At 44.6% G+C, this 20947-nt stretch overlaps 1 long non-coding RNA gene and 1 other non-coding gene across 3 annotated transcripts; both read left to right on the forward strand.

Moving 5' to 3' along the window:
* Nucleotides 1–2823: 2823 nt before the first annotated feature.
* On the forward strand, nt 2824–12156 carry LOC128407535 (uncharacterized). Of its 2 annotated transcripts, XR_008328825.1 has the most exons (8): nt 2824–2899; nt 3208–3303; nt 4356–4499; nt 7038–7093; nt 9205–9412; nt 9955–10074; nt 10586–10643; nt 11797–12156. It is a non-coding gene; the product is annotated as an uncharacterized LOC128407535 (long non-coding RNA). The 2 variants fall into 2 exon arrangements; XR_008328824.1 differs by lacking the exon at nt 9955–10074.
* Nucleotides 4199–4279, forward strand: LOC128409687 (small nucleolar RNA R38). Its single transcript, XR_008329298.1, has one exon. It is a non-coding gene; the product is annotated as a small nucleolar RNA R38 (small nucleolar RNA).
* Nucleotides 12157–20947: the final 8791 nt, after the last annotated feature.

Here is a 20947-nt window from a genome sequence, read left to right on the forward strand (position 1 = left end):
TCTGGTGGTTCTCACTGCAAGAAGCGAAATTACTGGGAACCAGGCAAAGGGCTTTCTCGGTAGTCACACCCACTCTATGGAATGCCCTCCCAGCAGAGGTCAAAGAGTTAAACAACCATATAACTTTTCATAGACATCTGAAGGCAGCTCTGTTTCAGGAAGCTTTTAATGCTTAATGCCCCCCCCCTTTCTTTCCCTCTGCATTTCTGTAGGAAATTGCCCAGAGTGGCTGGGGCAACCTAGTCAAATGGGCAGGATATAAGAAATATTACTGCTACTGCTACTACTACTAATAAATATAGCATCAAGGTCCAAGTATGAGATGGGGGGGCATATTTTATCAGTGTCCAGAATGAATGTGGTGGGTCTGGGCTGCAAGCACATGACCTTGTAGGAAAAAATCCCTCAGCCCCCAAGTTGAAAGTTTGTAGATCAGCGGCAGACCACCTGCTTGAGATGCAGAAGGTCGCAGGTTCAATCCCTGGCATCTCCAGGTGGGGCTGAGAAAGATTCCTTTTCACAAGGCATAATGCATAAAAGTACCATTAAAATGTAACTGTGTACCAATTTTCCTTCAGCGTTGCTACATTTTGAGGGTATGCTATGCAAAATCCATTTCCATATACAGTGGTACCTTGGGTTACGTACGCTTCAGGTTACAGACTCCGCTAACCCAGAAATAGTGCTTCAGGTTAAGAACTTTGCTTCAGGATAAGAACAGAAATCGTGCTCCGGCAGCACAGCAGCAACAGGAGGCCCCATTAGCTAAAGTGGTGCTTCAGGTTAAGAACAGTTTCAGGTTAAGTACAGACCTCCGGAACAAATTAAGTACTTAACCCGAGGTACCGCTGTATACAGTAATGTAGAATAGCCAAGTTTATACCTTTCTCTTGTTTGGTCAGATATGGATGAGTTGGTAAAGAGTCCTGCTTACAAGTGACTTTTTTATTTTTTTAAAAAGCTCAATCTAGATTTTATTTGCTTGTGATGTCCTTCAGCAGGGATGTAGTAAGACTGTTCATTTCATTTCCCCTTGAAATGTTAGCCAAGGGCTGCTGCTAAAAGTTTGTGTGTGGCTGGAGCACCCCCTAGTGGAAAAGTGTACTCAAGCTTCAAACAGCAGAATTTGGACAAAATATTCCAGAATCAGGAAAAAGTGCATTTCCAAATGGATGCACTGTATATCCTGAAGGGCCTGATTTGCTTGCCGGTTCATCATTTAATGCTGTCAGTGGTCTTCTTAACTGGATGCCTCAAATAGCTTCACTTTCCACTGCCATCTCTGCCTTACTTACCAAGTCACTTACAACATTCCTACCTACCTTTAGATGGGGCCAAGGCACACCTCACTATCCCTGTGGGGATGCTGCTGGGAGAGTGGGGAACAGCCTACCTATGCAAGGGATTCCTGTCCTGGATGCAATATATTATTTCTCTTGGATCTCCAATCATTATGAAGCTCTACATCCCAATTCCAACGCTGCAGGAAAGTTAAAGGCATGGAGATGTACAGCAATAATAATACAGTGGTACCTCAGGTTACATACGCTTCAGGTTACAGACTCCGCTAACCCAGAAATAGTGCTTCAGGTTAAGAACTTTGCTTCAGGATGAGAACAGAAATCGTGCTCCGAGGCGGCAGCAGGAGGCCCCATTAGTGGTGCTTCAGGTTAAGAACAGTTTCAGTTTAAGAACGGACCTCCGGAACGGATTAAGTACTTAACCCGAGGTACCACTGTAATATCAAGCCATAGGATAAGCAATACATGCTCTCGCTGGGATGAGGAACAGCCAGTGCTGCCCAAGTGTCTGCTTTAACCAACACCCTTGTGGCAAATGCAGTGTACTCCAGCCATTAAATTCTGTGTTATGTAATGAGTTCACAGTGCAGGAGCTAAAGCAAGCAAGGCAGGTGGAATGCTGTTGGGCTCCAGCTCTCATCATTCCTGGTCATTGGCCCCACAGGCTAGGGCTGCTGGGAGCTGGCAGGCCACACATATTCCATCCCTGAGCTTAAGAAATGGTACAACTAGGCAGTGTGAATTACAGTAATGGTTAGAGTGCTGGTCTCGGAATACCTGTTTCTGGAAGCAACAGGAGGGGAGAATGCTCTTATGCTTGTGAGTTTCCCACTGGCATCTGACTGGCCTCTTTGAGAACTAGAAGGATGCTGAAGGGTCTTTAGTCTGATCAAGTAGGACTCTTTTTATTTGTGAACGTTCCTTTCCATCAACTTGAAAATGAAACAAAGGCTACCCTGCCCAAACTGCAGAACCTAGTGCCCATTCACTGGAGAGTGCGCCCCCTCCACACTCATTTAAGTCCACGTTGCAATCACTGGGACTCACTCTGAATAAGCATGATTCGTTGATTTGTGTAGTAAGGACGTCTGTGCCTATACAAAGTAACAATTATACAAAATAATAATTGTACAAAACAGTAATTGTACAATTATGAATATTTAGTTTTTGCTAAAGGGAAAAGCAAGCTCGACTCTGATGAATCACACATGCTGTTCCTGTCAATTGAACCGCGGTATTTGTTTAGGCAGGATCATAAACGCTCTTAACTCAGAAGTAAGCCTCAATGATCTTCTTATAACAGGTCTTGATCTTTCGTTTTTAGTGCATTTAGGGTTTGCCCAAAGGAGGTGGCAAGTTCTGAAACGGCGGTGAGGCTGTTTTTCTGCAGGCTGCATTAATTAAACTACAGCTCAGTGAAAAGCATTCGAGAGTACTGTGTTTGCATCTGTACTGAAGCGGAGGATTTAAGTTCTAAAAAACTACATTTCCCGAAAGAGCTTTCGGTCTCCCCCCGCCCGCGGGAAACCTCGGTCAAAGTTTGCGCAGGCGCTTCTGCTTTCTCTTTCCTTGCTACCGGCTACAGAGGTGCAGTGATGGTGAGTAGCGCGGACTCTTTCCGTAGGATCCCTTGTAATCCTCTACGGCTGCCGTTTCTAAGCAGAAGTGAGCTTGTGATATGTGTCCCGGGGGCGCTTGTGCACAGCCAGAAACATTTATTTATTGGTTGGCTCCTTTCTGTCTTAGCTTTTTTGTGATTTTAACTGGCCCCCCCGACTCTACACGGGTTGTTGGTGCGTAGCAGGCCAGTAAAGCGAGCCTCCCCCCTGTAGGTTGAGAAAGACGAGTGTATTGATGAGTTGCACAGCCTTAAACGTTTTGAATCGCATCCTTTATTTTTTTGCAGGAGAAGAACACGAGAGGAGGGCGAGTATGGAGCCACTCCGGCCTGTACTTTACGAGCCCCTGGTCCCAATTGGAGCAAGTCGGTTGATTTAAAGGGGTGTGTATTTTGGGGTGCATATTGTACTGGTTGCAGAAAGTTAAGTGGAAAGAGCAGGGAATTGCAAAAGCTAACCATGGATTTGTTTGCATTCCTGCTTGAAATATACATAAGGTCTTTTTGTATAGGTAAGGTTGGTCGGGCATTCTTTTAAGTACAGTACCAAGAAGTTACAGATCCTATAAGTTCCTCTTCACTCCCTGTCCTCATGTATTTTGTGTGAAGGGTGTGGGGCCCCTTGTCTACATTCCTGCCCATCCTGGCTCCAATTTCATGTGGTTGGCAAGGAGAGTAGAAAAGAGGATGCAGAGAGAGAAGGGGATGGCCAACTCTTGGCTGCAGCTTGCTTGTTTTTGATTGCCAGTATGTGGTCCCCAACAAATCATTGTAAGATTTATTTGCAAGATGAATATTCTGCCCTCCCTTCTAAAGGAGCTCAGGGGAGAAAGCAACAAGTGATGAAACTTGTTCAAAACAGATGCAGCCAGTAGGTGCTGAAAAAACCACAGAAAGGGCACCTGTCTAATATTCAAGTGAAGGGAATTTCAAAGAGAAGGTGCCACCACACTAAATGCCCATGCCAGCAGGTCTCCTGATACGATGGGATCTGCAGGGGGCCCTCGCCTGCAGAGAGCAGTGATCTATTGGGTATATATACAGATACTGCTCTGATACAGAGTAGACACACTGAAATTAATGGAGCCAACTTAGTCGTGTGTTTTATTTTCTGTGGGTCTACTCTGTATCTGGCCAGCACTGGATACCTACCACCCCTTGAAGTTAGGGGGGAAATGCCAACCCCAGGTAGGTTTTGTGAGTTGTCCGCTAGATGTCGCCACTAGGAAGAGAAATGAAGTTGCTTTTACCATGTGCATTTTGCCAGCATTGTCTAGAGCTGAGCTTGTGATGATATAAAGTTATCCCTGTCTGAAAAGGGAATCTTTCTCATTGTGGAGTTGTCAATTCTGAAGCTCAGCTCTAGGGAAATCTGAAAGCTGCAGAATAGCTGAATTGTACAGCTGTCCCTAACCTTGCATTTCTCCTGTTCTCAGACTGCATGTGACTTTTCAAGCAAACCAGTCAAGAAGACGCAAAGTTTCTTTGTGTTGAGATGTAAACACCTGAGACCACTTCCCTTGAAAAGAAATGAAGCCTGTGTTAGCCACCATGTGGTTATCTGATTCATATGCACAATGGTAAGCGTGTGCCTGCAGTCTTGTTGGTTACTTGATTAATTTCTGTATGGTTGCAAGTATAAAATCCCATGAGCCTGACTGATCCAATATGAGACTTTGAGTTCTGTCTACACCTGCATGTGACTTCCTCAGAAGAGTGTGTACACAGTTGCTATTGTGGAATCCAAATTAGTACTTTTGCACACAGAAGGTCCCAGGTTCAAGCCACTTAAAAGGACCTTGTTTAATAAATAATGAAATAATAATAAAGTCTTGCAGTGGGCTAAAATGAGGAAGGCTACTAGAATGTGCAGATTCCTATGGGGTTATAGTGAATTTCTGAATGGCAATTGGAATGGATTAATCAAATGCAATCAAATGCAAAAACACACACTATTTTTTTATTATTTTGGGGTGGGTGGGGAACCATCTTTAAATGTCAAAAGATTGCCCTTCCAAATGGTCACTGGCATAGGATGTATCTTGTTAAATCTCTCCTCCTACCCTTGGTTGCATAAAATACCAAGTGCATTGTCAAGTGTTTGTAGGGGTGAGTGGGAGACTTTGACACACCTATCACCATTTTGTAACACTCTTGATTGCAGGTGAGGGTAGAAATGACTGGAGGTGATTGGGCAGCATACAACCTTTGCCCAACACCTTGCTGTGGCCATTTGGAAGAGCAGTAGTTTTCTGCTTGGTCATTTTGGCCCCTGAAAATCCCTACATAGGCAACACATCCCTCTTGACTTAATGCATTCTGGTAGTCACTTCAAAAATTCAGTATGTTCCTATGGCCAATAGCGTTCATTCAGAAATTCAGCATGTCCCTGAAATCTGCTCAACACCAGTCGGAATAAACAGTGCTGGGCTAGATGTACTGATCATCTGATTCAATATAAGATAGTTTCATGTTGAAATAGTTGTCCTTCATCTCCATTACATTGGTTTTGCAAAGTTGGGATTCCAACAAGCACTCCTAGGACATGTAAAATACTTTCTGGGCTGCATGTTTCTTGCAGTGTTAAGTATGCACACACACAAAAATGTAAGGGATTTTTTTCCCTGTAAAAGAAGGTGTGCTTTGTCTGCTGGACCACATTGTTTGAATGCTCTGAAGCAAGTAAAGATGAATTCACTAATATAGTGGAAATTTGATGCTGTTCTTCACGTGCAGTTGAACACAATGGCAACAGTTTGGTATGCTGCATCTAGCAGATTATCATCTAGAGTCATTCCTGGGGAAGAGTGAGGGTCAAACTAAACGTGACTTAGAGCACTTTTTTTTAATTCAGAGGGGTGGGGGGGTTTTTTGCGACAGCCTACAAATTTTTGTTGACAAAGCCAGGGGCTGCAGAGGAATCCAGATGAGGATTGGGAAAGAGGTTTAATCTTTTCCACCTTGCACTGTTTTCCCAAGTTTAAATATTTTTTTTAAATTGTGACATAATAGCTTTGTGTATAGGGTGGTTTTGAGGGGGGGGTTGGTGGGGGAATTTTCACTTGGAAAATGACATTGGAGGAAAGCATTAACCATCCATGGCCATGCAGTTGTTTTTGTAAACAAAGATATTGACAGTTGCAAGCGCATGATGCAAAAATGTGCTTAAAGTCACGTCTACTATCATCTGGAGCTGGACAGACGTGTCAGTGATGAATCCAGTTGGGGAAAGCAGATGTCAAAGTACTACTGTTTTTTAAATGCTCAAATATGTTTTGGAAGACAAGCTTTAGTCCTGATTCAGACACAGCGGTAATCTATGACTTGCTGCTATCCCATGTGAAGATGAGCTGTGGGTTTGCACATTTCCCCTCGCACCCCCATTATTTTGTGGCTGTGTGGTTATTATCTGCACCATCTCTTTTAAAGGAAGCATACCTTCCCAACTTCTTTGAGCATAATGGGAACTGTGGTTAGTTTAAAAGTAGATGCATCTGATCTCCTTTCAGCAGCAAAAGGAAGAGGGAGAAGTGTGCAAGCCCAAGACTTGCCATGGCTTGTTTGCGTCACTGCATTCCCTTGCAATATGTTTGCTGTAAAACTGGAAGTGGGCTTGTTGGGTGAGTAGATTGCAATAAGAAATATATGATAATTTGGTGTATTTGAAGTTCTTAAAATGTCCATTAGAATCCTGTTATGTGAACCTTAGTAAGCCAGAAATCCCAGTTATCTGAAATCGTGTGTACAACACCACCCCAACGTATGTTGAGCAGAATAACTTTGTGCCACAAACTGGAATGTCTGGTTTTCTAAATGTCTTGTTTATCCCAGGACTGAAATGAAGCTGCTGAATTCATTAGAATTAAATTTGGGTCTTGATTTAATTCCACATTGTCCTCATTTTGCCCAGAATAGATGAACTCTCAAAGACAATATCGTATTTTTTATCTAGTAACAAGATGAAGTCCTTTCCCTCCAAACTGGACTCTTGTTTCTTTTGAATAATAAATTGTCATGGGGATTGTGATTCAGTTGTTATTCAAGAAAATTGTCTGAAAGCAGTGTGCAAGTTTTAAAAGCAAAATGAAGAAATAAAATTGATATGTTTGGCTCCACAGGATGCAGACCATTTGCCTCTGGACTCAGAAGTACAGTTTGGAAACAGCTGCTCAGGGTAAGGAGCTCAGGGTAATGCTTATTCATTTGTTTGGCTTCTGACAAATTTGTTAATCCCTTCATGTCAGTGGAATGTGAGTTGCCAAGAACCAGACTCCCTTATTTCAGTGAAGCCTGAGAAGTTATGACTGGATGGGGTTTAGGTTTTGGCCTCTAAATTAAGTGTAAATGCTTATTTGTGATATTTTAAGCAATGCATGTGGTTGGAAATAATACTTGGGTCTTGCTAGTTGAAGTCCACCATTCTGTTCACAACATCACATGACTGAAAAATCCTGGGCAGGACTTGCTTGTTTGATAGAAATGGCAAGGGCTTAAAGGTTACCCTGATTTAATGCCTCAACATTAAGCCAGCAGCCTCCATATTTTAAACACTGTTCCATATTCAGATAATAATGTGACCCAAGCAAAGAATGGGGGAGGTGGACTTGAGGGTGTTGGCCTGGTGTATAATTGGTTGTGTCAGGCAGCCACATAAATTGAGGATCCTCCATTCTACCAGGCAAGGAGAAAACTCCCAGAGCGTCTGGAAAGTATCTCTTTGAAACACAACAATCAAATCCTCTTCAAGGGGGCAAAATCCATCCATCAGCCAACACCAAAGAAACGTTTGCACTTTAAGATCCTTTTTAATTCTTTGGAGAATATGGAAAAATCCTGAACTCTTAAATGGAGGCAGAAGATGCAATTTCATGATCTCAACAGGCGGTTGCTGAGAAACCAAGTGAAAAGTCATCACACCCTAAACTTTGCATATTTCAGAGCTGGTGCGGTGTAATAGGCAAGGTGCCAAACTAGATCTGGGGAGACCAAGGTTCAGGTCCTCAACTTGGCCACGAAACTGCCTGGGTTACCTTGGGCTGGTCTCTTTCCCACCTCACAGGGTTGCTATGAGAAAAAGGCCATGTATGTAGCCTTGGAGGAAAGATTGGATATATTTTAGCCACCGCAGGGAAACAGTTGAAGAACTTATGGCTTTTTTGTCTGTCACACTCCTCCTAAAAGCCTGTGATGTGAAGTTATCCCTGTCTGAAAACTCAGCTATGAGGGAAAATAAAGATGCACTGAGGCTTGCCCCCTTTGCCACCTCACAGTTGTCTTCAGTAGGAGTGATTTCTTTTGAGATAGGTGTGACCGCTGTATCCTTCCCGCAGCATCGTGATTCAAAATTCAGCCATTGGGCTACATTTTCCAGTAGTTTCTTTCTCTGGCATTGATTTGAGATGGAAGGGTTTCTGAAAGTGGGCCTTTCGCAACGCCAATTCCCTTTTGGAGGCTATTACAGTAGCCACAGGGAACTCCAAAGATGCCAGTCGAAGGGAGAACAATCTTTCGTCTAGTTTTAAAGTTTCTTGAATCTGTTAGAGATTCATACATCTGAAGCTGGTATCGGAAGCAAAGAGCTAATGTATGCTTGACTGGGAACAGGATAGACAAAAGTGAATGTTCCTTGTGCCAGTATTTTGACATAGATGGAGGAACTGCCTGGCCTCCTTGCAGCACTAAAATCATTGGAGCAAAAGAAAATGCAATTTTTCTACTGCCGCTTTTATTGTGTTATTGACTAGAAGGAGAGGCCTTGGCTCAGCGGCACGAGAAATGCCTTGTGTTTGAGAACTAAGTTGATCGGCTTTACAGCGTCATATCTTCAGGGTCACAGAGGCCTTTTCTGCATCTGCTTGTCTGCCATAAAACTCTTGAGCTTTGTGGGGGGTTCTGGAGAATAAACTCTTCACATGGGGTGCTGCTCTAACTGTTGGGCCTCTGTGCCACCCTGAACAAACCACATGCACAAACACCCTCGAACACCCAACATTCCCCTATGGCTGCACAGGCCGGTAATGATGATGAGCAAATTGTTTTCCTGCGTAGGCGTTCCACCATCACTGAACCTCTCCCTGTGAACCTTCTGATAAGCTGTCAGGGTGTCCTGAACATAGTTTGCGTCTTCTATGGCTGGGGGAGGGTAGTAGGGGTGGTACTGGTGGATGGGCACGTCACTTAAGTACAGAGCGCTCTTTCCACAGTTATGCATATCGCAAGCGGTTGTTGCCTTCTCATTGGAGAAGAGGCCTTGTAGATCACCTAATTCCCTCTGGTCTTTTACAGGTACAGCTAAGAGGCGAAAAAATGGTGGGGAGAACATAGACCAGTTTTTCCATCATGCAGTGATGTCTTTTCCTGCAAGAGGGCGAAGCTCCCTTGGAATCATACAAGCCCTTCAAGCATAATATTATAGAATAGAAGTAGAGGGATCTCTTGTTTTGCCTTGGAACTTCGCCTGCAAGTTGCCTCTCCATTAACTGCAAATGCCCTGGTAAGCAGTGTGCTCCTGCTTTTTTTGCTTCTCAAAAAAATTCCTCTTGGGATATGATTGTGGTTGTTTCTTTTCTCTCTCTGCCCCTCCCTCACCCGCTTATGTGAAAAAGGAACAGTGACCATTTGCCTGGGGAATAACAAAAGCCCATCAGCCCAGGATACAAGGCAGAACAGCCAAGCTTTCTGTTAGGACTCTCACCCAGCAGTAGGCGGGCGAGTAGAAGACTGTATGCACATCTTTGCAGAGGGAAGAGCGACAGTTTTGTTAAAGCAAATGCCATGCCTGATGCAAACGCCTTGCAGTGATGCCCTGAACATAATCACTCTTGTTGTGCCATGTGTAGGTGTATTAAATGTCACATTATTGGCATAGTCTCAGGGCTGTTTATACTAGAGGGTGTAATCGGTTGAGGGATATAAAGCCTAAAACTGTTAACTCTTTATAGACCGCATGCACCACACAAGTGGAGACAGACTTTTGTAAGGCGCAAGAAGTGCTGGTGTCAAGTTAGTAAGGGAGTTTTGGATCGCTCTTTACAGCATCAAAGGACTAGCATGCCACACACATGTTGGCACAGAGAGGGTGACAGAACATCTGTCAAAGAGTGACAGATGAATGTCTGTGGGCAACATGAATGCTGAAGCATTTCTATATGATAGGTATGTCCAAAGTCCGTCTCGGGGACCTAATCCAGCTTGCCAGTCGGTTTAATCCGGCCCCCTGTGGCAGTTTATTTCCTAGGGTAAAATCCTAAAAAAAAAAACAACTCAGCAACTTAAATCCTAAAAGAAGCTCAATAACTTTGGGGTAAAATAATAAAAAAAGCTCAACAACTTCAATCCTAAAAAAAGGTCAGCCCCCACGGCCCTACATTTCATCAAATCTGGCCCTCTTTGAAAAAGTTTGGACACCACTGCTATATGACATAAACTTAGTTTGAGGGAAATAACAAGCAAATAGTTTGAGGATGAAACAGGTTTTTTTATTATTAAAAAAAAAGCAACACATTCCTTGAGGCCATTTAGCTCTGCTTTTGCTGTTAATATTTAGTGATCTTTTTATGGTTTTACTGCCTACGTTGAGAAACTTCTGGGTTTTGGTGTTCTTTCACATTGAGCACTAAAAACCTGAAGGGCAAGGTAAAAATGTAGAACCTTTATTTTGCTACAGGTGCAGCTGTAAGAGAAGAATGCATTTCAAGAACGGAGGAGTTCTTTTTTTATTATGGGTAAGTAAGCTGGACTATTTCTGTTTTCATGACCAAAAATAACTGGTTGAAGGACTCCATTTCATAGCTAATGTTTGTTGCAGCTCTTGGCCTTGGCTGTGTTGCCCATTCAGATTTCACTGCTAGACTTTTATGTTGGTCTCTGAAAATACCATTAGCTTTCTTTGCAGCAGTCCTTGATCTCTGGCAGGTCCCCTGTACCCCTACCTGGGGGGCCTTTCCGGTTTCCTTTTGGGCCTGAAATCATGTAGTGTTTGACCAAGTGCTGCTAGTAACACACTGTACTCAAGTAGCTTGTAGAAATTAAACGGCCTGTTGTGTTAAGCAGTTTTCAGCAGGGATGCTTTGCTTTGGCCCACCACTCCGATTTTACTAGGAGCAAAGCACTTGGTTGCATCTCCAGCCCTTGCACGAGCAGCCCATAAGGATGGTGCTGGCTGCTCCACCTGTTTTCTCTTTCCCCCAAATGAAGAGGCAAAACAGTGCGGCTGCAGCAACATAAACACCTGCAGTAGCAGCCCATCTAGTCTACCAGCAGCCAGTGAGATGCTTCAGGAGGGTAGCCTTCCTCTGTCCTCTACAAGATATTTTTGTTCCGCCTGTTCATGTTTGAATTAGTTTTCCTGGCAAACTGCTGCTGCTAGTCCTAGCCTCCTTGAACGTGTCTAAATCAAACTATTGTGTCAGTCTGCATTGAGAGAGAGTGTAGTAGAGTGGTACCTCGGGTTAAGAACTTAATTCGTTCTGGAGGTCCGTTCTTAACCTGAAACTGTTCTTAACCTGAGGTACCACTTTAGCTAATGGGGCCTCCCACTGCCGCCCCGCGATTTCTGTTCTCATCCTGAAGCAAAGCTCTTAACCCGAGGTACCACTGTACACCACGTGTTGAAGAAGGCTGCCTTTTTGTTAGCCCTGAACATAATACCAAAGGGCTTTGTTGGCTGCCCATGAAGGAAGGAACCCAGCCACAGAGATATGGGGTGAATCCTTTCTGCCCTGCTGCCCATGGGCCTCTATGCAAGCTGCTGGAGCTCATGAGATCAAGTGGTTCCAACACAGCTATTCTGGCCTCATTCTCTTTTGCCAGCCTTATTCTTTCAGAGCCATCATTTTTTGATTCGTCTCCTCTGCCATCGTTTTATACCTTTTACAGGTGCTGGCTTTTAAGCAGAAGGGCCTGGAAGTGCCGAGCCACCCAGAAGGGGTTTTCCTGCGTTGAACAAGAAAGCAAACTTGATCAGCAGTGGCGGAAAAGTGCAGTCTGCCTTGGTAGTGAACCTTAAAGGAGGAATCCATGGATTCTAAAGTAGTGTATCCAGCGTAGCTGAGCAGTTAGAAGCTTGGACTAGTCCATGAAGCTCACCAGACTGGGCCAGTCACTGCCTCTCAAGTTAACCTACCTCACAGGGATGTTGTGAGGATAAAACGGGGGAGGGCTAACCATGCACTTCTTCCACATCCTTGGAAAAAGAGAAGTAAAATAAGAACAATAATAAAAACTTTTCCCCAACAAAAAAAATTACCTTCATGGGGTGTGATGCTTGTGGGAACAAGTGGGAAAGGTAGTGTTTGTTTTTCAGCCCTAAAGTTCTTTCACTTCCAAAGCAAGCTTTGCATGTTTACTCAAAAGTAAGTCCTACTATTCTCAATACTGCTCGCTTCCAGGTATGCATGCATAGGAATTCAACCTTAATAACTTAACACTGATAGCAAGGTAGGCATCAGAACTGTTACGTGGCAAGTGGTCTTCAGGCTTCCTCGCCAGAGGGAATCCACATCAAAACCTGTGCATTGCAGAGGGCCTCTGCAGAGGGCACTTCTCCACTGTGCCCACTGTTCGGGTCAGGCCCTTAGCCAAAGTGTTCCCAAGAAAATACCCCACACTCCCCTGTGGCTGCACAATGCCGGGGAAGTTGGATAACGGCAGACAAGTGAGCTTAAGGGAACTTTATCCACTTATTACAGTAATGAATAGAAGAACATTGATCGACTGTCCTAGGAACACAGAAGACCACTGTTTTGAACCCTAAATCACTCGCAGATTTGGGCACAAGGAGCGGTCAGAAAAGTGATACTCCCAGTTACAGGTTACACAAAATTTGTTTGCCGGACTCAAGCCACCCATTTGCCCCTGCTTTTGATAGCAGGAGATGATGCAGAACAGTTAACACTTCCTAGAGTTTATACTTTCATTTTGCAGTCTTCATCTGCTGCTGGTGGTTTAACATTCATACAGTGCCAACAGCTTGTCAAGAATGCTATATCTGGTTGCTTTATCAAAGAAGGAAGTTCAGGCTGTCAACTCTTTCTGGATCAGTTCCTTCCAGTTTGAAGCGGGCAAGAACCATTGATGAGAGATGGAACAAATGTTTGGTCTTGCACCTTGCCAGAAGGCAAGGCTTGTTTCCCACTGCTCTAGGGTGGGAAGGCCATACTAGATCCCCTTCCTCCTAGGACAGCAGGGCAGCCTAAAGTAGAGCCATTTTTCTGGAATAATAGAATTATGGAGTTGAGAGGGAAGGGTCTTCTAGTCAAGCCCGCTGCAATGCAGGAATCTTGCCCAATGTGGGGCTCAAACCCATGATTCTGGGATTAAGAGTCTCAAACTCTTAAGGAATGAGCTATAGGAATTTCCAATTGCAGGGGAGCAGGAAGTAGGATATTCGATAGCAAAGTTGTTTTGTGAGGGGAAAGAGGGTGTCTCCTAACAATTCTGAGCACCCTTCACAAACTACAGGCCCCAGGATTCACTGGGGGAAGCCATGGCTGTTGGAAGTTACACAGTGCTTGCATTAAACGTATAGTGCAGATTGGGGAAGTAGGCATTCTTTACAAAACTGCATCATACAAAACAGGATTTTTTTTAAAAAAGGGTTTCTCAGGATGTGGTACAAATCATATCTGTGAACATCTGCTGCTCAAAGTTGTCAGTATAGGAAGCTGCCCATACATTTTTTTGATGGTTTACTGTCTTTCATAAAACTCCATAAAGGCAGTGCCAGTCTGCTTCCTAGATTCAAACGGAGCTGCTCCAACAAAGCCCTTTAGGGCTACGACAAGCTTTGGATCATTTGAAACTGCTCGTGTGGTCCAGTGTCCTAGTGAACAGATGTTTGGCAGGAGGTTGCAGCCTTCTTTCCTCCTAAATAACTTTAATAAAACTGTTTAATGCACAAGTCAACATAGCCAGTTTTGCACAGTTTACCACATTTGTAGCCTAAATAAGTGTAACCCGTATCATCTATGCGATAAATCAGAGGTGCGTTTGAAGAGGTCATTGCTCAGGGTACGAGTCTGAATGCATCCCCATTTATTTCTCAAACAGATGCATGGATTCTGTTAATGGGCAACAGGAGGACCCTATACAACTGACATGGGGTGCTTCCAGATAGGTATTTAATATTGCAACAAGGTCATTCAGTTATTGCAAATAATTCTGCAATACATTGTTGGCAACAGTTTGCCGTTTTGGTGCTGGCAGTGCTAGGTGGATGCTGTAGAAGTGCGTGTGTTAGCAGTACCTGTCCCTCAATAAGCATCCATCTGGAAGCACCTTGTGTAGCCTCCCAGCTGGGAGGTATCTTGCAGACAGGGTGCAGTGTGTCCCTGAAAGACACATGGGAACATAGGAAGCTGCCCTTTGCTGAGTCAGACCATTGGTCTATCTAGCTCCATATTGTGGTTCTCGGATGAAGGCCTCTCAAGTCCTTCCTGGAGATGGAAGGGGTTGAACCCTGGACCTTCTGCCTGCAAGGCTCTACCACTGAGCCCCAACCCAGCCTGTCATAAGCATTGTGTATCTTGCTGGTTTGTTGCTGTCAGAGCCTGCTTTTATTTGACGAAATGCAACGGTCAAAGGCACCTGTCAAGAAATTATTTGGATTTCAACATGGAACAAGAGAAACCTCTAAATCGGGATGGTGTGTTTTGCCATGAAGCATAACCAGCATCATTCTTTGCTGCTGTTCCTTGATTGTAAAGAGGGAGGGTAGTTGGCAAAAGAACTTTGGCTTCAGCCGTATGCTAGTCATGGAGTTTCCCTTATTCGCATGAAAGATAAATGTTAGTCACGTAACCATAAAGGCTACTTGTTTCCTCCGATCTAGAACTGCTTTCCTATGATGAGCCAATTTCTACATTTAAAAAGACCTCAATTTTGGAAATGGAAATGGAAGATTCAGTAAACATGCCTATGATCAGTCAACTGCTTCCAAGCGCTGTGATCCTGTGTGTACACTTTCTTGGGAGTAAGCGCTGTTGAAGACAGAGGGACTTGCTTCAGAGTCAGGGTGTACAGGGTTGCACTGATCATTGGGATGCAGTCTGGTTCCCTACAGTATGAAGGAAACATTCAGAGACTCCTTAGCACTGCCAAAGGTTCAGTTTGGGACTTACCGGCCCATTAGAAAATCTCCACAAAACATGTCCCCCAAAAATCTGTTCTCTGATGGAAAAAAGTTCTGATTTCCTATTGTGGCAGAATTGGCCCACACTCTTCAGCATCCGTTTGAAGAGTTGCTTTGATGTGGCAGCAGTATGATGTGGTGGGTTCCCATCTGCATTTTGTAAGGTAATACTTAAATTTGGTACAGCTTTATTTGTTGACTTCAGCTGACCAAAACTGCCCTGTGGTATTGGCTTGCATTTCCAGCTTTGGCTGAAAACCTGGATTTGTCTCTTGCCTGGGTCACCTCTCCTGTCACCTGTGTACAAAGTCTGCACAGGTAGGGGTTTTTCCTCTTCCTTAATGGTTACTTTTGACATTTCCCCTCAGGTATTTCTTCCTTCTCGATCTTCCATTTCATCTGTGTTTATACATGCCCACTCTCAACTTTCACCTTAAAAGAGTTGCATGGCGTGTTATATTTTGTTTGGTGTATACAAAACATGCTGCAAAAGCATACTTAAAAGCAGCACGTGAATGCCTCTGGAAAGGGTGCTGAGAACTGGCTTTGGCTCCGTGTATACCTTTTCAATGGCAAGTGTGGGCTTGCTGTTGCATCCTGTGCAAGAGGCCCTTCAACTCTACAAGCAGCTTTTGGGTCTTGCTAACTGGGCTAGTTCCAATGTAAACTCTTGAAGTATTACTTCATATTAGGACTACAGTCCTATTAAAGAAATCTTAGGTGGTTGAAGGTAGGAAACTGAATGTATAAGTTACATTGCAAGGCTAACCAACTACTTGGAAGTCCTATTGAATTTTATAGGGCTTACTCCCAGATATGGCGCTGTGGTCTACACCACAGAGCCTAGGGCTTGCCAATCAGAAGGTCGGCGGTTCGAATCCCCGCGACGGGGTGAGCTCCCGTTGCTCCTGCCAACCTAGCAGTTCGAAAGCACGTCAAAGTGCAAGTAGATAAATATGTACCACTCCGGAGGGAAGGTAAACAGCGTTTCCGTGCGCTGCTCTGACCCAGAAGCTGTACGCCGGCTCCCTTGGCCAGTAAAGCGAGATGAGGATCGCAACCCCAGAGTTGTCTGCGACTGGACCTAACGGTCAGGGGTCCCTTTGCCTTTTTACTCCCAGATAAGTGGGGTTAATCAGATTTGCAGACTACTAAAGCAATAGTTCTGAAGATTTGTTTTGTTTTTTGGAACATTGGTAACTTACTACCTTTTTTAAAAAAACACACCCACACCCACCATTGCCTTAGTTAACCAGAGGCACCGATTTCATTTATTAATTTAATGAATCGGCTCGATGTTGGAAATCCTGCTTCACATACCAGCTGATCTATAGGGACACAATGTGCAGCATTAGCTGGGGTTTTAGTTTGCGGTGCTGTACCTAATATGATTCCATAAAGCAGAGGAAGTGGAAATGGGAGCAAGCCTCTTGGAGAAAAACCATGCTACCTATGCTGCTGATCCTGTTGATAACTGCTGCTACTTCTACTCAGCACTTCACATCCCATCATATATGTGAAGTCTTAGGGCATTTTACATACATCTATCTCTAGAATCCTTACAACAAGCATATAAGTGAGCTCAGTTGCATTGCAGGGGAGTGACTTGCCTTTGGCAAATGGTGTGTCCATAACAGAAGCAAGATTTGAACCTGGAAATTTCTGGTCACTTATCAGCTGCTGTTATGCTCTCACGAGTGCTTGAGGGCCTCTATAAGACCTTTGAGGAGAGTATTTGCTGCACAGTTGAGATACTCTGTCAAAAGCACTGGGGGGTGAATCTGTGTTTTCATGGAATTTCATGGAACAGGTGGCATGTCATCATGACGCCTCTTCTGCAGAGGCTGCCACTCATTCCTCAAACACACACGGTTTAAAACATTTTGTTCTCTCCTCCCATCCCCGCCAATCCTCTTTGCACCAGCTTGGTCCTGCTTTTTACGCAACCAGCGCTGCTTGCTCTGTTTCTCCCCCTACAGCTATTTCCCCCCACCTCACGCCCACATGACAAAAGGAAGACACAAAGGAGAAAAGATCATTCAACATTTATGCAATTATACAAAGTGGGAAAATGTTTCGGATTACATTCCACCTTCCCCCCATTGTGTGCCTGCAACTCTCCGTCTGTCACTAGCCGCTGTAACTTTCCCTGCAGAACAAAACTGACCCGATGCTGATCTCTTGGTTGCTATTTACACTTAATTATCTTACAAACACCAGTGGGAGGTCTGCAAGGTTAACTGGTGTCAATAAGCCCGCTTTCTTTGCTTCTTGGTTGCTAATTGTGGCTTAATTAGCTGGAGAGGGAATCTTACCCCATTGTGCCAGAGGAACGAGAAGTCAAAGGGTCAAGGTCCCCCATTCTCGAAGGGCTGCACCCTCAGTTGCTGCCTCTGGTGTCACTGGCCTGCCAGCTCTAAGCAAGGCCACAGACCAAGCTGGCAAATGTCAGCATGAGAACAGCAGGTCGTCCTACACAAATGTTGCAGATGTCTGAAAACTCAGAGGTGTGCTGCTGGTGTGTTGCCAGTTGCCTGAATGTGACTTGTCATCAACAAGAAGGGATATGTATTGAAAAAGCAAGGAAATCCAAGTTTTCACTTACAAAATTCATCTGGAGGTGTCGGCATTCCCATGAGACAAGATTTGAGCATTCCCTGTTAACACATGTTTACCAAAGGCGAGTGTGCGGCTCTGTCTATGAAATTAATGGAACACCTTAGAACATGGGTAGGCAAACTAAGGCCCGGGGACCGGATCAGGCCCAATCACCTTCTAAATCCGGCCCACGGATGGTCCGGGAATCAGCGTGTTTTTACATGAGTAGAATGTGTCCTTTTATTTAAAATGCATCTCTGGGTTATTTGTGGGGCATAGGAATTCATTCTTCTTTTCAAAATGTAGTCCGGCCCCCCACAAGGTCTGAGGGACAGTAGACCAGCCCCCTGCTGAAAAAGTTGGCTGACCCCTGCCTTAGAAGCACTGTTGGCTTTTTACCATTTATCACACATCCTCTCGCTTTCATTCCAGGCCTCAAACCTGCCTTCTCTGATGGCATCAACAAATGGCCCAAGGAACTAAGCACACTTTATCGTGAAATTGGCCCAAGTTTGCTTTCATGTTACACGTTGCCGTGACAAGTTCCTACGGAACACCATTTGAAGTGCAATGAGGCTGCATTCCCCTCTGCTATTCTCATCGACCAGTAGTTACTGATGGTCTTGGAGACCCTTAAGAAAAACAGCTAGGGAGGAACGGTTTAGTTTGAGGTGATGGAGTACGTAATTCGTTCTGGAGGTCCGTTCTTAACCTGAAACTGTTCGTAACCTGAAGCACCACTTTAGCTAATGGGGCCTCCTGCTGCCGCTGTGCTGCCGGAGCACGATTTCTGTTCTCATCCTGAAGCAAAGTTCTTAAACTGAAGCACTATTTTTGGGTTAGCGGAGTCTGTAACCTGAAGCGTATGTAACCTGAAGTGTATGTAACCCGAGGTACCACTGTACAGTACTTTGAACAACACCTCTGGCCCCACTTTATATCTGTAACAGCTGATTGGCCCAAAATTGCCCTGGGTGTGAAATCTCATGCCATACCAACACAGTAATCCTTAACAAATATGCTGGGCATCATGCTTTACAGCACAATTTCCCAAAATTGAGGTCTCCAGCTGTTTATGGACTACATTTCCCATCATCCCTGACAACTGGTCCTGCTAGCTGGGGATTGATGGGAGTTGCAGTCCAACAACAGCTGGAGACCCATCATTGCAAAACCTTACAGTACAGCAAGGGTGGCTAACCCATAGCTCTCCACATGCTGCTGAACTACAAGTCCCCACCCCTCTCCTGATGGACGTTGTGGTTCAGCACCATGTGATGGACCAAAAGGTTCCTGACACCTGATTTACAGGTTAGAAATTTAGCATTCCCTATTTTGATCATCTGTTCACTTCCTGGACTCCACCAGCTTCATAATGCAGGCAGGAGGTGCTCTTTTTGAATGCTCTCTTGCACAGTTATTTATTTATTTATTGGACTTGTATAAAAGCCTCCCTATCTGTAGAAAACTAGGGGGAATGGTTCTAAGAGGGGCCTCCTTCCTTCTGAAAATGTGTTTCTTGCCAATGCTACTGTAAACGTGGCTCTGGTGAATTTCAGAAGCCAAAGGTAGAGCATAATGGAAGCTCCTTGATAAGAAGTACGATTTATGCAAAAGTTAGCAAGTCACAAATTACGCAATTTTTTTAAAAAAAGCAGATATGACCCTATGCCAAAACAAATTAACAATATAATATTGTTCCTTAAGCTTCAAAGAAGGGGAAGAGCACTGGAGCAGAATACGCCCAGAACTTTCCCACCACCTGCAACATTTTCTGAGCCAAGCTGCAGCCACAAAGGTTTTCTTTGACACTTTAATAGGGCCCAAACAACTGATTCAGGTCAGCAGTAAAGTAAAAGACAGATTGTTGGTAGTTATGCAATGTTGCCGTCAGACCTGTTATCTTTGCGGCCGGATTTTCCTTGATTGACAGCATTGCAATACTTCCCTGCTTGGACTTCTTCACCCCACTTAAGGAATTTTACACCACACGGACACAGAAATATCAATGGATTGTGGCTTTATTGAGAGGGTTGTATTGCCTCTTTCATCGTATGTGCACGCCTTCATATTTACATTTAAATGCAACATATTAATAAGCAGTCTCTACTGTTAGACATTTTGCGTGTAGTGTTGCCTTAAACAGTCGTCTTTGCTGCCAGTCCCTGAGTTTACCCTGAGAGAAACCCAGCTTGCAGAAACAGTCCCAAATGCACTGAATTAAACTTTTCTTGGCACACCATTATTTATTTATTTTAACCGGAGAGTTAGACACGCACCCTTGCACCTTACCCACAGGGGAGGGACGACTCCATTATCAATTCTATAATTTCCCTGCTTATCCCTGCTTCCGCACAAAACCAGGGGGAACTCTTGTGAGGCAGCTAACTAAGCCAGTCCTGGCCCACTTGAAAGGGGTCCAAAAGTCAGAGCGGGTGCTCAGGAGTGTGGATGGTTGAGCTGTAGTGTTTCACTGCGATGGAGATCTTCCTGTAAACACAAAAGTGCTGCCTGGCTCTTTTGTCCAGTGCTGACTGTGGGACGAGTTTACCAGTGACAGCTCTTCCCATCTCTTCAACTAGCAGAGGAGATATTTTTGCGTGATCCGCCCGGAACTTAAAATAAACAGCCAGACTGGAGGAGGAAATCTGGAAGCAGGCTTTAGGAAAGGGAGTTGGGCTGTGTCACTGAGGAAAAGAGCGATTATCATAAAATAAGACACTGGCGAGTGGAGTGTGTATGCTCAGCGCCCACATGAAGAACGTAGCCGGTAGCCTGAGCAGTGCAAGAACACGAACTTGTGTGAAAGGTGGAAGATCCAATCATTCTTGCCCGCAACAATTACTGCCTCTTAAAAAATCCCCTTGTAGGTTCCTATTTCACAGTACTGTCCGTTAATGTGGGCCAATAACATTGCATGAGCTGAATGCTTCTTGTGTAGGGCTTTTTTTCTGAACAGGAGAGCTGTTCTGAGTGCCACGGGCTCCCATCACGTCACGGAGCAAAGTTTTGTGGCTGCACCGAGGCCACAGCAAACACAAGTGTGCTCCAGCCCTTGTGCCCCATTTCACGACGAGTTTTGCCAGGCAGCTCCTAACAGGAAGAGGCGAAGACTTCAAGAGCAGCCATTTTGTTAGGTGGGGCCAATGTTCCAGGAAGACCAAGCTGCGTCTTGCCTCTGAGCAGAAGCCGCAGCAGAATGCCGGACGGAAATATCACCGGAAGTGTGAGAGACGCTTGCAGAGCTGGGACTGTTGCCACTTTGTCACAGCAGGACCATGACTGCCGTTGCAGCTCCCA

This window comes from Podarcis raffonei, chromosome 2 (genome assembly GCF_027172205.1).
Source record: "Podarcis raffonei isolate rPodRaf1 chromosome 2, rPodRaf1.pri, whole genome shotgun sequence".
Classification (NCBI taxonomy): domain Eukaryota; kingdom Metazoa; phylum Chordata; class Lepidosauria; order Squamata; family Lacertidae; genus Podarcis; species Podarcis raffonei.